This window comes from Panulirus ornatus, chromosome 27, assembly GCF_036320965.1.
Source record: "Panulirus ornatus isolate Po-2019 chromosome 27, ASM3632096v1, whole genome shotgun sequence".
Taxonomy (NCBI): Eukaryota; Metazoa; Arthropoda; class Malacostraca; order Decapoda; family Palinuridae; genus Panulirus; species Panulirus ornatus.
In genome coordinates, this window is record NC_092250.1 from 10109150 (window position 1) to 10126241 (window position 17092).

At 40.8% G+C, this 17092-nt stretch overlaps 2 non-coding genes across 2 annotated transcripts; one reads left to right on the forward strand and one right to left on the reverse strand.

Annotated features, from left to right (window-relative positions):
• Positions 1 to 14967: 14967 nt before the first annotated feature.
• Positions 14968 to 15039, reverse strand: TRNAT-CGU (transfer RNA threonine (anticodon CGU)). The gene has a single exon. It is a non-coding gene; the product is annotated as a tRNA-Thr (tRNA).
• Positions 15040 to 15442: 403 nt separating this feature from the next.
• Positions 15443 to 15514, forward strand: TRNAT-CGU (transfer RNA threonine (anticodon CGU)). Its single transcript has one exon. It is a non-coding gene; the product is annotated as a tRNA-Thr (tRNA).
• Positions 15515 to 17092: the final 1578 nt, after the last annotated feature.

Here is a 17092-nt window from a genome sequence, read left to right on the forward strand (position 1 = left end):
TCTCTCTCTCTCTCTCTCTCTCTCTCTCTCTCTCTCTCTCTTCCAAATCTCATTTGCCCTCTTTTTTTCACTTCTTGCACTTTTCTCTTGAAATTCTGCCTCTTTCTTTTATACATCTCCCAGTCATCTGCATTATTTCCCTGCAAATATCGTCCAGATGCCTCTCTCTTCTCTTTCACTAATAATCTTACTTCATCCCACCAGTCGTTACCATTTGTAATCTACCCACCTCCCACGCTTCTCATGCCTCAACCACCTTTTGCGGAATCCATCACTGCTTCCCTAAATACATCTCATTCCTCCCCTACTCCCCTAACGCTCTTTACTCTCACATTTTTCCATTCTGCACTCAGTCTCTCTTAGTACTTTTTCACACAAGTTTCCTTCCCAAGCTCACTTACCCTCACCACTCTTCACTCCAATATTCTCTCTTCTTTTCTGAAAACCTCTACAAATCTTCACCTTCGCTTCCACAAGATAATGATCAAACATCCCTCCAGTTGTACCTCTCAGCACATTAACATTAGATATATATCGATTTATAAACTATTGTTTATTTTATTTTACTTTGTCGCCGTCTCCCGCGCTAGCGAGGTAGCGCAAGGAAACAGACGAAAAAAAGGCCCAACCCACCCACATACACCCACACACACGCATATATATACATACCTATACATTTCAACGTATACATAAAAAGACATATACACATATACAAATGTATATAATTCATACTTGCTACGTTTATTCATTCACGTCGCCACCCCGCCATTCATGAAATGACAACCCCCTCCCCGCGCATGCGTACGAGGTAGCGCCAGGAAAAGACAACAAAGGCCACATTCGTTCGTACTCATTCTTTAGCTGTCAAATATAAAGCACCGAAACCACAGCTCCCTTTCCACATCCAGGCCCCACAAAACTTTCCATGTTTTACCCCAGACGCTTTATATGCCCTAGTTCAATCCATTGACGGCACGTTGACCCTGGTATACCACATCATATAATTCACTCTGTTCCTTGCACGCCTTTCACTATCCTGCATGTTCAGGACCCGATCGCTTAAAATCTTTTTCGCTCCATCTTTCCACCTCCAATTTGGTCTCCCACTTCTCGTCGTTCCCTTCACCTCTGACACATATATCCTCTTAATCAATCTTTCCTCACTCATTTTCTTCATGTGACCAAACCATTTCAATACACCCTCTTCTGCTCTCGCAACCACATTCTTTATATTACCACACATCTCTCTTACCCTTTCATTACTTACTCGATCAAACCGCCTAACACCACATACTGTCCTCAGACATCTCATTTCCAACTCATATACCCTCTTCTGCACAACCCTATCTGTAGCCCAAGCCTCGCAACCATATAACATTGTTGGAACCACTATTCTTTCAAACATACCCATTTTTGCTTTCCGAGATAATGTTCTCCCCTTCTATACATTCTTCAATGCTCCCAGAACCTTCGCCCCCTCCCCCACCTCCGCTTCCATGGCTCCATCTACTGCTAAATCCACTCCCAGATATCTAAAACTCTTTTCTTTCTCCAGTTTTTCTCCATTCAAACTTACCTCCCAATTAACTTGTCCCTGAACCCTACTGTACATAATAACCTTCCTCTTATTCACATACACTCTCAGCTTTCTTCTTTTACACACTTTACCAAACTCAGTCACCAGCTTCTGCAGTTTCCCACCCGAATCATCCACTGGCGCTGTATCATCAGCGAACAACTGACTCACTTCCCAAGCCCTCTTATCTACAACAGATTGCATACTTGCCTCTCTCCAAAACTCCTGCATTTGCCTCCCTAACAACCCCATTCATAAACAAATTAAAGAACCATGGATGCATCACGTACCGCTGATGCAATCCGACATTCACTAAGAACTAATCACTTTCCCTTCTTTCTACTCGTACACATGTCTTAAATCTTCGATAAACAAAATAAAAGTTATTGCTTTTAGCAACTTGTCTCTCACACCATATACTCTCACTACCTTCCACAGCGCATCTCTATCAACTTTATCATATGCCTTCTCCAGATCCATAAATGCTTCATACCAATCCATTTGTTTTTCTAAGTATTTCTCACATACATTTTTCAAAGCAAACACCTTATCCACACATCCTTTACCACTTCTGAAACCACACTGCTCTTCCCCAATCTGATGCTCTGTACATGCCATGACCCGCTCAATCAATACCCTCCCATATAATTTCCCGGGAATACTCAACAAACTTATATCTCTGTAATTTGAACACTCACCTTTATCATATATTTCGTAACTCGCAATTTCCCGCGTTGGTAGGTAGCGTCAAAAATATAGGAAAGTTCGATTCATTTTTCCTTTCTCTAGCTGGAACGACTCTTCTATCCACAGCCAAGACCTAAAGGCCTGTCATTGATTTCCCCTAAGAGTTTCATATCCCTATGGTTTAGGCCCCACCTCGCCCGTATATCACTTTTTTTCGTTCAAAGCCGTATACCACTCACACCCTCCTGCATATTCAGGCCCCGGCTACTCGAACATCTTTCCCTCCATCCTTCTAATGCCTCCTCGTTGCTCCCATTCCTAACGTCACCCCTGCAAAAATGTTCAGTAAAAGATCCTATGAGAAACCGTGACGTTCCCTTTATTGGCTGACATTTCGTTAAACAAAAAAGCAATACAGAACTGCAATGATTAAACATAACTGCACCTAAGCTAAATACAGCCGAGAGAGCAAACCCAACGTAAAAGAAAAAGAAAAAATGCAGGACAACCAGAACCATTAAAACTCTTGTCTAAAAATAAATTTTTTCTGGAATTCACAACATACTTTTCCTAGCAATCTCATCGACTTTGCTGTTGCTACAAGTTCTTTCAATTGGCTCTTTCACTTGTTAACTTTCTCGTTGTTCTTTGCTTTTTTGTCATTTATGCTCAGATATAATTATATATCATGACATCCTATACGTACCTGTTTCTGAACCTTCTTTATTCAAATACAGTATTATATAGTGAACTTTCAAAACGCTCGCATCTCTCGAAATTGTACTACGTCTGTCATTTCGTATTTGTTTCATATATTCATTACCTTCAATCTATTCACTTTTTCATATTGTCTATGGTTACCTTAAGGATTTAACACTTTCCAGCCCAACCAAAAACCATCAACACAGAAAAAGAAAATAATTTGGAGATTAATTCTGATAAATCTAATTACGCTGCTAACGCTCGTTTTCACTGACGCTTTCAATCGATATATCACAATCTTTCCGTCATCAGGGTAATATCAGATGTTCCCAGTCCTGGTAATCTAATTCATCGGTAAGGTTATACTGTCACGTTCTACACTTTCCACTATCCCATTAACCTGCAGCGCGCACTCCAGGCTTCAAACTTGGAGAGAAAACATTAGCAATCTCTAACGTCGACTCCCTCAACGGCTCCCTCAACAACGTAATGCAATTTTTATCCTCTCTGAGGCCGCTTCTCTACGGAGGGTAAGAAAACAATTTCAAAAGACGAAATGACGTTTAATACTGAGAAAATGAGAATATTAGGTGGTGAGTGAACAGCGTGATGAGGATATGAATAATGAAAATATGATTGTGTGATCGTTGGATTATTGCTGGGCTACAAGTGTGTCTGAGAGATCCTGAATTTTATATGTGTAAACAAATGTTTAGTAAGGCTACTGTTGCTCGCCTTATTTGCCCTCTAACTTTCGAAGATACACATGTTTATGTATTAATTAACGTGTATATGGCGTTCACAGAGATGAATTGATAATCTCTTCGGCAACACTGATTAGTACTGATATTCAGTACATTATTTTCTAATCAGGTTTATACTTGGAAAATTTACACAAATGAAACGTGAAAATTGTAGACTTTGATGAGGCTGGACTTGAGTTTGCGTTAATGAAGTGGCCCACATCTGTTGTGTTCCTCAAGGATAGTTATCAACCCTACTCTTGCCCTTATGACTGTTTAATGACCAAGATTATAAAACGCAAAATTTAGTTATCTCTTGCTGTTTCTCTTTGATCAAGTTGACGTGCTCCACAATCGCCTTATGTTTCAAAGTACCTTCATAATGTATGCTTTCACACTATTGACATATGTCCCTACTGCCTCCATGATGGCAGGCCTTCTGTTGGGCAAAGCCGCTTTGAGTTGAAGAGAAGGAAAAACTAATTGACCGCTTTTTCGCAATCGAACCTTAATTTCATGTTATCCTAGGCTGCACGGGCAACTGAATATCCTTATCAAGACCACCTCATTAACTCTATATATGCAGGAGAAAGAATACTTCCAATGTGCTTACTGCGTGTAGTAGAAGGCAACTTAAAAGGGAGGGAGCAGAGGGCTGGAAATTCTCCCCTCCCGTTTATACTTTTCCAAAAGAAGGAACAGAGAAGGGGGCCAAGTGAGGATTTTCTCTCTTAAGCTCATTCCTCTGTTCTTAACGCTTCCTAGCTAACGCCGGAAATAGCTAATATATATGAAAAAAGATATATATATATATATATATATATATATATATATATATATATATATATATATATATATATATACATTTTTTTTTTTTTTTTTTTTTTTTTTTTTTTTTTTTATTTTTATACTTTGTCGCTGTCTCCCGCGTTTGCGAGGTAGCGCAAGGAAACAGACGAAAGAAATGGCCCAACCCCCCCCCCCATACACATGTACATACACACGTCCACACACGCAAATACACATACCTACACAGCTTTCCATGGTTTACCCCAGACGCTTCACATGCCTTGATTCAATCCACTGACAGCACGTCAACCCCGGTATACCACATCGCTCCAATTCACTCTATTCCTTGCCCTCCTTTCACCCTCCTGCATGTTCAGGCCCCGATCACACAAAATCTTTTTCACTCCATCTTTCCACCTCCAATTTGGTCTCCCTCTTCTCCTCGTTCCCTCCACCTCCGACACATATATCCTCTTGGTCAATCTTTCCTCACTCATTCTCTCCATGTGCCCAAACCATTTCAAAACACCCTCTTCTGCTCTCTCAACCACGCTCTTTTTATTTCCACACATCTCTCTTACCCTTACGTTACTTACTCGATCAAACCACCTCACACCACACATTGTCCTCAAACATCTCATTTCCAGCACATCCATCCTCCTGCGCACAACTCTATCCATAGCCCACGCCTCGCAACCATACAACATTGTTGGAACCACTATTCCTTCAAACATACCCATTTTTGCTTTCCGAGATAATGTTTCGACTTCCACACATTTTTCAAGGCTCCCAAAATTTTCGCCCCCTCCCCCACCCTATGATCCACTTCCGCTTCCATGGTTCCATCCGCTGACAGATCCACTCCCAGATATCTAAAACACTTCACTTCCTCCAGTTTTTCTCCATTCAAACTCACCTCCCAATTGACTTGACCCTCAACCCTACTGTACCTAATAACCTTGCTCTTATTCACATTTACTCTTAACTTTCTTCTTCCACACACTTTACCAAACTCAGTCACCAGCTTCTGCAGTTTCTCACATGAATCAGCCACCAGCGCTGTATCATCAGCGAACAACAACTGACTCACTTCCCAAGCTCTCTCATCCCCAACAGACTTCATACTTGCCCCTCTTTCCAGGACTCTTGCATTTACCTCCCTAACAACCCCATCCATAAACAAATTAAACAACCATGGAGACATCACACACCCCTGCCGCAAACCTACATTCACTGAGAACCAATCACTTTCCTCTCTTCCTACACGTACACATGCCTTACATCCTCGATAAAAACTTTTCACTGCTTCTAACAACTTGCCTCCCACACCATATATTCTTAATACCTTCCACAGAGCATCTCTATCAACTCTATCATATGCCTTCTCCAGATCCATAAATGCTACATACAAATCCATTTGCTTTTCTAAGTATTTCTCACATACATTCTTCAAAGCAAACACCTGATCCACACATCCTCTACCACTTCTGAAACCGCACTGCTCTTCCCCAATCTGATGCTCTGTACATGCCTTCACCCTCTCAATCAATACCCTCCCATATAATTTACCAGGAATACTCAACAAACTTATACCTCTGTAATTTGAGCACTCACTCTTATCCCCTTTGCCTTTGTACAATGGCACTATGCACGCATTCCGCCAATCCTCAGGCACCTCACCATGAGTCATACATACATTAAATAACCTTACCAACCAGTCAACAATACAGTCACCCCCTTTTTTAATAAATTCCACTGCAATACCATCCAAACCTGCTGCCTTGCCGGCTTTCATCTTCCGCAAAGCTTTTACTACCTCTTCTCTGTTTACCAAATCATTTTCCCTAACCCTCTCACTTTGCACACCACCTCGTCCAAAACACCCTATATCTGCCACTCTGTCATCAGACACATTCAACAAACCTTCAAAATACTCATTCCATCTCCTTCTCACATCACCACTACTTGTTATCACCTCCCCATTTACGCCCTTCACTGAAGTTCCCATTTGCTCCCTTGTCTTACGCACCCTATTTACCTCCTTCCAGAACATCTTTTTATTCTCCCTAAAATTTACTGATAGTCTCTCACCCCAACTCTCATTTGCCCTTTTTTTCACCTCTTGCACCTTTCTCTTGACCTCCTGTCTCTTTCTTTTATACTTCTCCCACTCAATTGCATTTTTTCCCTGCAAAAATCGTCCAAATGCCTCTCTCTTCTCTTTCACTAATACTCTTACTTCTTCATCCCACCACTCACTACCCTTTCTAAACAGCCCACCTCCCACTCTTCTCATGCCACAAGCATCTTTTGCGCAATCCATCACTGATTCCCTAAAAACATCCCATTCCTCCCCCACTCCCCTTACTTCCATTGTTCTCACCTTTTTCCATTCTGTACACAGTCTCTCCTGGTACTTCCCCACACAGGTCTCCTTCCCAAGCTCACTTACTCTCACCACCTTCTTCACCCCAACATTCACTCCTCTTTTCTGAAAACCCATACTAATCTTCACCTTAGCCTCCACAAGATAATGATCAGACATCCCTCCAGTTGCACCTCTCAGCACATTAACATCCAAAAGTCTCTCTTTCGCACGCCTGTCAATTAACACGTAATCCAATAACGCTCTCTGGCCATCTCTCCTACTTACATAAGTATACTTATGTATATCTCGCTTTTTAAACCAGGTATTCCCAATCATCAGTCCTTTTTCAGCACATAAATCTACAAGCTCTTCACCATTTCCATTTACAACACTGAACACCCCATGCATACCAATTATTCCCTCAACTGCCACATTACTCACCTTTGCATTCAAATCACCCATCACTATAACCCGGTCTCGTGCATCAAAACCGCTAACACACTCATTTAGCTGCTCCCAAAACACTTGCCTCTCATGATCTTTCTTCTCATGCCCAGGTGCATATGCACCAATAATCACCCACCTCTCTCCATCAACTTTCAATTTTACCCATATTAATCGAGAATTTACTTTCTTATATGTATATATGTATATATGTATATATGTATATATGTATATATGTATATATATATATATATATGTATATATATATATATATATATATATATATATATGTATATATATATATATATATATATATATATATATATATATATATATATATATATATATATACATATATATATATATATATATATATATATATATATATATATATATATATATATATATATATATATATATATATACATATATATATATATATATATATATATATATATATATATATATATATATATATATATATATATATATATATATATATATATATATTATTATTTATATTATACTTTGTCGCTGTCTCCCGCGTTTGCGAGGTAGCGCAAGGAAACAGACGAAAGAAATGGCCCAACCCCCCCCATACACATGTATATACATACGTCCACACACGCAAATATACATACCTACACAGCTTTCCATGGTTTACCCCAGACGCTTCACATGACTTGATTCAATCCACTGACAGCACGTCAACCCCGGTATACCACATCGCTCCAATTCACTCTATTCCTCGCCCTCCTTTCACCCTCCTGCATGTTCAGGCCCCGATCACACAAAATCTTTTTCACTCCATCTTTCCACCTCCAATTTGGTCTCCCTCTTCTCCTCGTTCCCTCCACCTCCGACACATATATCCTCTTGGTCAATCTTTCCTCACTCATTCTCTCCATGTGCCCAAACCACTTCAAAATACCCTCTTCTGCTCTCTCAACCACGCACTTTTTATTTCCACACATCTCTCTTACCCTTACGTTACTCACTCGATCAAACCACCTCACACGACACATTGTCCTCAAACATCTCATTTCCAGCACATCCATCCTCCTGCGCATAACTCTATCCATAGCCCACGCCTCGCAACCATACAACATTGTTGGAACCACTATTCCTTCAAACATACCCATTTTTGCTTTCCGAGATAATGTTCTCGACTTCCACACATTCTTCAAGGCTCCCAGAATTTTCGCCCCCTCCCCCACCCTATGATCCACTTCCGCTTCCATGGTTCCATCCGCTGCCAGATCCACTCCCAGATATCTAAAACACTTCACTTCCTCCAGTTATTCTCCATTCAAACTCACCTCCCAATTGACTTGACCCTCAACCCTACTGTACCTAATAACCTTGCTCTTATTCACATTTACTCTTAACTTTCTTCTTTCACACACTTTACCAAACTCAGTCACCAGCTTCTGCAGTTTCTCACATGAATCAGCCACCAACGCTGTATCATCAGCGAACAACAACTGACTCACTTCCCAAGCTCTCTCATCCCCAACAGACTTCATACTTGCCCCTCTTTCCAAAACTCTTGCATTCACCTCCCTAACAACCCCATCCATAAACAAATTAAACAACCATGGAGACATCACACACCCCTGCCGCAAACCTACATTCACTGAGAACCAATCACTTTCCTCTCTTCCTACACGTACACATGCCTTACATCCTCGATAAAAACTTTTCACTGCTTCTAACAACTTTCCTCCTACACCATATATTCTTAATACCTTCCACAGAGCATCTCTATCAACTCTATCATATGCCTTCTCCAGATCCATAAATGCTACATACAAATCCATTTGCTTTTCTAAGTATTTCTCACATACATTCTTCAAAGCAAACACCTGATCCACACATCCTCTAACACTTCTGAAACCACACTGCTCTTCCCCAATCTGATGCTCTGTACATGCCTTCACCCTCTCAATCAATATCCTCCCATATAATTTACCAGGAATACTCAACAAACTTAAACCTCTGTAATTTGAGCACTCACTCTTATCCCCTTTGCCTTTGTACAATGGCACTATGCACGCATTCCGCCAATCCTCAGGCACCTCACCATGAGTCATACATACATTAAATAACCTTAGCAACCAGTCAACAATACAGTCACCCCCTTTTTTAATAAATTCCACTGCAATACCATCCAAACCTGCTGCCTTGCCGGCTTTCATCTTCCGCAAAGCTTTTACTACCTCTTCTCTGTTTACCAAATCATTTTCCCTAACCCTCTCACTTTGCACACCACCTCGACCAAAACACCCTATATCTGCCACTCTATCATCAAACACATTCAACAAACCTTCAAAATACTCATTCCATCTCCTTCTCACATCACCACTACTTGTTATCACCTCCCCATTTGCGCCCTTCACTGAAGTTCCCATTTGCTCCCTTGTCTTACGCACTTTATTTACCTCCTTCCAGAACATCTTTTTATTCTCCCTAAAATTTAATGATACTCTCTCACCCCAACTCTCATTTGCCCTTTTTTTCACCTCTTGCACCTTTCTCTTGACCTCCTGTCTCTTTCTTTTATACATCTCCCACTCATTTGCATTTTTTCCCTGCAAAAATCGTCCAAATGCCTCTCTCTTCTCTTTCACTAATACTCTTACTTCTTCATCCCACCACTCACTACCCTTTCTAATCAACCCACCTCCCACTCTTCTCATGCCACAAGCATCTTTTGCGCAATCATCACTGATTCCCTAAATACATCCCATTCCTCCCCCACTCCCCTTACTTCCATTGTTCTCACCTTTTTCCATTCTGTACTCAGTCTCTCCTGGTACTTCCTCACACAAGTCTCCTTCCCAAGCTCACTTACTCTCACCACCCTCTTCACCCCAACATTCACTCTTCTTTTCTGAAAACCCATACAAATCTTCACCTTAGCCTCGACAAGATAATGATCAGACATCCCACCAGTTGCAACTCTCAGCACATTAACATCCAAAAGTCTCTCTTTCGCGCGCCTGTCAATTAACACGTAATCCAATAACGCTCTCTGGCCATCTCTCCTATTTACATAAGTATACTTATGTATATCTCGCTTTTTAAACCATGTATTCCCAATCATCAGTCCTTTTTCAGCACATAAATCTACAAGCTCTTCACCATTTCCATTTACAACACTGAACACCCCATGTATACCAATTATTCCCTCAACTGCCACATTACTCACCTTTGCATTCAAATCACCCATCACTATAACCCGGTCTCGTGCATCAAAACCACTAACACACTCATTCAGCTGCTCCCAAAACACTTGCCTCTCATGATCTTTCTTCTCATGCCCAGGTGCATATGCACCAATAATCACCCATCTCTATCCATCAACTTTCAGTTTTACCCATATTAATCGAGAATTTACTTTCTTACATTCTATCACATACTCCCACAACTCCTGTTTCAGGAGTATTGCTCCTCCTTCCCTTGCTCTTGTCTTCTCACTAACCCCTAACTTTACTCCCAAGACATTCCCAAACCACTCTTCCCCTTTACCCTTTAGCTTCGTTTCACTCAGAGCCAAAACATTCTGGTTCCTTTCCTCAAACATACTACCTATCTCTCCTTTTTTCACATCTTGGTTACATCCACACACATTTAGGCACCCCAATCTGAGTTTTCGAGGAGGATGAGCACTCCCCGCGTGACTCCTTCTTCTGTTTCCTATTTTAGAAAGTTAAAAAAATACAAGGAGGGGAGGATTAGTTTAAAAATAGAGACTTACATGAGTATATGAGTAGGAGAAATGGGCAGAGGGTGTAGCTGGATTAAGTGTGTATTGATAGGCGTTTAAAAGAGAGACTTTTCGATATTAATGTGCTGAGAGATGTCTGATCACCATGTTGTGCAGGCGAAGGTGAAAATTTGCAGAGGTTACAGAAAACAAGAGAGAATGTTGTCGAGACGAGAGTGGTGGGAGTAAGTGAACTTGGAAAAGAGACTTTCCTGATGAAGAGATTGAGTACAAAATGATAAAAGGTGCGAGCAATGACGTGAGGGGAGTGGAGGAGGAATGGGATGTATTTAGGGAAGCAGTGATGGCTTGTACAAATGATGTATGTGGCGTGAGAAAGGTAAGAGTTGGGCAAATTAGAAAGGGTAGCGAATTGTGGAATGAAGAGGTAAGATTGTTAGTGTAAGAGAAGAGAAATGCATTTGCACGATTTTTGCAGGGAAGTATTGCAAATGACTGGAAAATGTATAAAAGAAAGAGACGGGAAGTCAAAGAAACGTGCAAGAGGTGAAAAAGTGAAAAACAGGGCAAATGAGAGTTGGTGTGAGAGAGTATCATTAGATTTCAAGGAGAATAAATGATGTTTTGGAAGGAGGTAACTAAAGTGCCTAAGACATGAGAACAAATTGGAACATCGTTGAAGGAGCAAATGGGGTGATAACAATGATTGGTGAAGGAGTGAGAAAGAATTGGAGTTAATATTTTGAAAGTTTAATGAATTTGTTTGATGATAGAGTGGCAGATATAGGGTGTTTTGGTCGAAGTGGTGTGCGAAATGAGAGGGTCAGGAAGAATGGTTCGCTGAACAGAGAAGATGTAGGGAAAGGTTTGCGGAAGATGAAAGCTGGCAAGGCGGCGGGTTTGGACAGCATTGCAGTGGAATTTATTAAGAAAGGGGGTGACTGTGTTGATGATTGGTTTGGAAGGATATTTAATGTATGCTTGGTTCATGGTGAAGTGTCTAAGGATTGGCGGAATGCATGCATAGTGCCATTGTAGTAAGGCCAAGGGGATAAAGGTGAGTGTTCATATTACAGAGGCATAAATTTCATAAGTACCTCTGCGAAAATACGTGGAACGGTATTGATTGAGAAGGTCGAGGCATTTACAGAGCATCAGATTGGGGAAGAGTAGTGTGGTATCAGAAGTGGTAGAGGATGTGTAGATCAGGTGTTTGCTTTGAAGAATGTATTTGAAAAATATTTAGAATAACAGATGAATTTTTATTTAGCATTTATGGATCTGGAAAATGCATATGATAGGGTGGAAAGAAATGCTTTGTGGAAGGTTTTAAGAGTTTATGGATAGGCAGGTAAGTTGCTAGAAGCAGTGAAAAGTTTTTACCAAGGCTGTAAGGCATATGTACGAGTAGGAAGAAAGGAAAGTGCTTGGTTCCAAGTAAATGTCAGTTTGCGGCAGGGGTGCGTGATGTCTCCATGGTTGTTTAATCTGTTTATGGATGGGGTAGTTACGGATGTGAATGCAAGAGTTTTGGAGAGTTGGCCAAGTATGCAGTCTGTTGTGGATGATAGAGCTTGGGAAGTGAGTCAGTTATTGTTCGCTGATGATACAACGCTGGTGGCTCATTCGGTGAGAATCTGCAGAATTTGGTGACTGAGTTTGGAAAAGTGTGAAAAAGAAGAAAGTTGAGAGTAAATGTGAATAAAGGCAAGGTTGTTAGGTTCAGTAGGGTTGAAGGACAACTTAATTGGAAGTTAAGTCTGAATAAAGAAAAACTGGAGGAAGGTGAAGTGTTCTAGATATCTGGGTGTGGACTTAGCAGCAGATGGAACCATGAAGCGGAAGTGAGTCTCAGGGTGGGGGAGGGGGCGAAGGTTCTGGGAGCGTTAAAGAATGTGTGGAAGGCAAGAACGTTATCTCGGAGAGCAAAAATGGGTATCTTTGAAGGAATAGTGGTTCCAACAATGTTATATGGCTGTGGGGCATGGGCTATAAACAGGGTTGTGCGGAGGTGTTGATGTGCTGGAAATGAAATGTCTCAGTACAATATGTGGTGTGAGGTGGTTTGATCGAGTAAGTAATGAAAGGGTAAGAGAGATGGGTGGTAATATATAGAGTGTGGTTGAGAGCGCAGAAGAGGGTGTGTTGAAATGGTTCGGACACATGGAGAGAAAGAGTGAGGAAAGATTGACAAAGAGCATGTATGTTTCAGAGGTGGAGGGAACAAAGAGAAGCGGGAGACCAAATTGGAGCTGGAGGGATGGAGTGAAAAAGATTTTGAGCGATCGGGGCCTGAATATATGGGAGGGTGAAAGGCATGCAAGGAATAGGATGAATTGGAACGATGTGGTATACCGGGGTCGACGTGCTGTCAATGTATTGAGGTAGGGGATGTGAAGCGTCTAGGAAACGTCTGTGAGGGCCTAGATGTGGAAAGGTGGCTGTGGTTTCGGTGCATCACACGTGACAGCCAGAGACTGAGTGTGAACGAATGTGGCGTATGTTGTCTTTTCCTAGCGCTACCTCGCACACATGAGGGGGGAGGGGGTTGTTCATTCATGTGTGGCGGGGTAGCGATGGGAATTGATAAAGGCAGACAGTATGAATTATGTACATGTGTATATATGTATATGTCTGTGTGTGTATATATATTTATACGTTGAGATGTATAGGTACGTATATTTGCGTGTGTGGACGTGTATGTATATACATGTGTATGTGGGTGGGTTGGGCCATTCTCTCGTCTGTTTCCTTGCGCTACCTCGCTAACGCGGGAGACAGCGACAAAGCAAAATAATGATATATATATATATATATAGGCGAACAACAACTGACACTTCCCCTAGCTCAAGCCAAGTACCTGTTCTAGTGAGATTTTCTTAAGAAAGGGTGAACAGGTGGGTTGATTGTGAACCGACCGCTTCAACCAGGATTCGAGCCTATGCGCTCGGCCCCGGTGGGCTGCGAATGCGTCTCGGTCAGCGACGCTGATCAACCCACCATGGTTAGCATTGGTCTTTAAGACAACTTAAACTCCATTATTGTAAAGATATTTTTGCTTAGAGTAGCAACAAAGTCTTCATGCTTTTAAAGTTATTCTCATGCTGGCAGCGATGGAAAAGATCAGTGCAGAAGTAAACTGCATGGTGGCACGGGTTATCATGAAGAGCAGGCGTGAGAGTGTCTTAATTGAGAAGGCATAAATGCACAGAAGTTAACAGGTGCTTTAGGTCTCAAGTTTGGTTCTACGGGTTGCGAGTGTACAGTTATTGTGCAGGCCCAGTTGATCGATTATTGGCGGGCAATGATGTCACGAAAACATATTTCAGAGTCATACACGTGTATATGCAAATATGTCATGTCTTCAAAGGTTTCGAATGATGTATATTCATTAATTTCAGTGACGATGTAAGGATTGAAATGTACTGAAATTCATCATGTAGGTATATGTGATATTGTCTTTCATTCCCAGTGATATGCGGAGAGAAACTCGTATCACCAGGGATGTCAGGATGATATCCCGGCGCAGCGTTGTTTGTTGTGTGTGAGCCACACGCATCAAGACTAAGCAGTAAGAACAGTTGTGGTAATATTGAGTTGTTTACAGTTATGAAGACTCGTGCAAATGAACATATGATCTATCATGCTGCATATCCGTGATGTCCTGTATGCAATATCAAGTAGGAATGAGTTGGAATGTTTTTCTTTAAAGGTACATGTATCATTGTCTTATACACATTGAACGAGTCATGCAGGCGCATATAATGCAGACATAATTTTTTACAATGTGAAGCAGGAACGTTTCTGGTATGGACATCGGTCACAAGTGAGATTGTATAGTCATGCATTTTCGGGTGTGGTGGAGTAATGCAATCACAATTACTCACCAGCAGACGACTATTGATCAAGCTTTATTTTTAAAGACTTGTGCCTCCTGTGAGGTTTGAACTCACGACCCCTGGTTTACGAGACCAGTGCTCTACCACTGAGCTAAGGAGGCGGATGTGTAACGTGAATGATTGAATACCTTAGGTATCATAATGATCTAGTATATAATAGCATATTGTTGACAGTGTAGTTGTTAGTATTACTTTTGTATAATCTTTTGGCATATATATATATATATATATATATATATATATATATATATATATATATATATATATATATATATATATATATATATATATATATATATATATATATCGAAAAATGAAATATCTTTGATAATAATAGTAAATACACTATTAATCATATTTTCTTATTCTTGATACTAATAACGCCAAGGGTATTCACTTTAACTCAAAAACAAACATCTTTAGTAATATCAGCGACTGTACTATTGACCATATTCTGTAATCCCAAATACTGTTGATACTTAAGGTGTTCATTCTTACACATCCGCCTCCTTAGCTCAGTGGTAGAGCACTGGTCTCGTAAACCAGGGGTCGTGAGTTCAAACCTCACAGGAGGCACAAGTCTTTAACCATAAAACTTGATGAGCAATACTCGGGCTCTGGTAAACTGGCTTAATCAGTTACGAGTTGGCACATTTGATTACAATAAACGAAGGGCTGGAAGTACAACGGTTACTAAATGCCATCTAAATGTAATAATCAAATGATCACAATTTAGCTAGGTACCCGATACTTCCGTGCGTCTTTGTGTTTTAGCGAGTGTGCAAAAGCCTTTATGTTGGTTATATAAGTGTGGGCTGTTGAGAATACACGTGCACCAGGAATATTATTTCTGTTGCCTGGTATTATCAGTCCTCTTACGCCAGCAGTCTGCATCACTGTTGTTGCCAGCAGTCTGCATCACTGCTGTCGTCAGCAGTCTACATCACTGTCGTCACCGGCAGTCTACATCACTGTTGTCACCAGCAGTCTGCATCACTGTTGTCACCAGCAGTCTACATCACTGTTGTCGCCAGCAGTCTACATCACTGTCGTCACCGGCAGTCTACATCACTGTTGTCACCAGCAGTCTACATCACTGTTGTCACCAGCAGTCTGCATCACTGTTGTCACCAGCAGTCTACATCGCTGTTGTCACCAGCAGTCTACATCACTGTTGTCGCCAGCAGTCTACATTACTGTTGTCGCCAGCAGTCTATATCACTGTTGCCATCAGCAGTCTGCATCACTGTCGTCACCAGCAGTCTACATCACTGTTGTCGCCAGCAGTCTACATCACTGTCGTCACCAGCAGTCTACATCACTGTTGTCGCCAGCAGTCTGCATCACTAAGCAGTAGACTGAATTGCTAACATCACCAGCAGACGTCATCAGTGTTGTAATCTCAAGCAGACTATATCACTGTCTCCAACATCATCAGACTACATTCTTATGGTCATAACCTGATTACACCACCGTAGTATTACTTTGCCATCATCAGTAGACTATATCGCTTTATCACCAGCATATATATATATATATATATATATATATATATATATATATATATATATATATATATATATATATATATATATATATATATATATATATATACATATATATATATATATATATATATATATATATATATATATATATATATATATATATATATATATATATATATATATATATATATATATATATGCGCGTGGATGTAACCAAGATGTGAAAAAAAGGAGAGATAGGTAGTATGTTTGAGGAAAGGAACCTGGATGTTTTGGCTCTGAGTGAAACGAAGCTCAAGGGTAAAGGGGAAGAGTGGTTTGGGAATGTCTTGGGAGTAAAGTCAGGGGTTAGTGAGAGGACAAGAGCAAGGGAAGGAGTAGCAGTACTCCTGAAACAGGAGTTGTGGGAGTATGTGATAGAATGTAAGAAAGTAAATTCTCGATCAATATGGGTAAAACTGAAAGTTGATGGAGAGAGATGGGTGATTATTGGTGCTTATGCACCTGGGCATGAGAAGAAAGATCATGAGAGGCAAGTGTTTTGGGAGCAGCTGAATGAGTGTGTTAGTGGTTTTGATGCACGAGACCGGGTTATAGTGATGGGTGATTTGAATGCAAAGGTGAGTAATGTGGCAGTTGAGGGAAT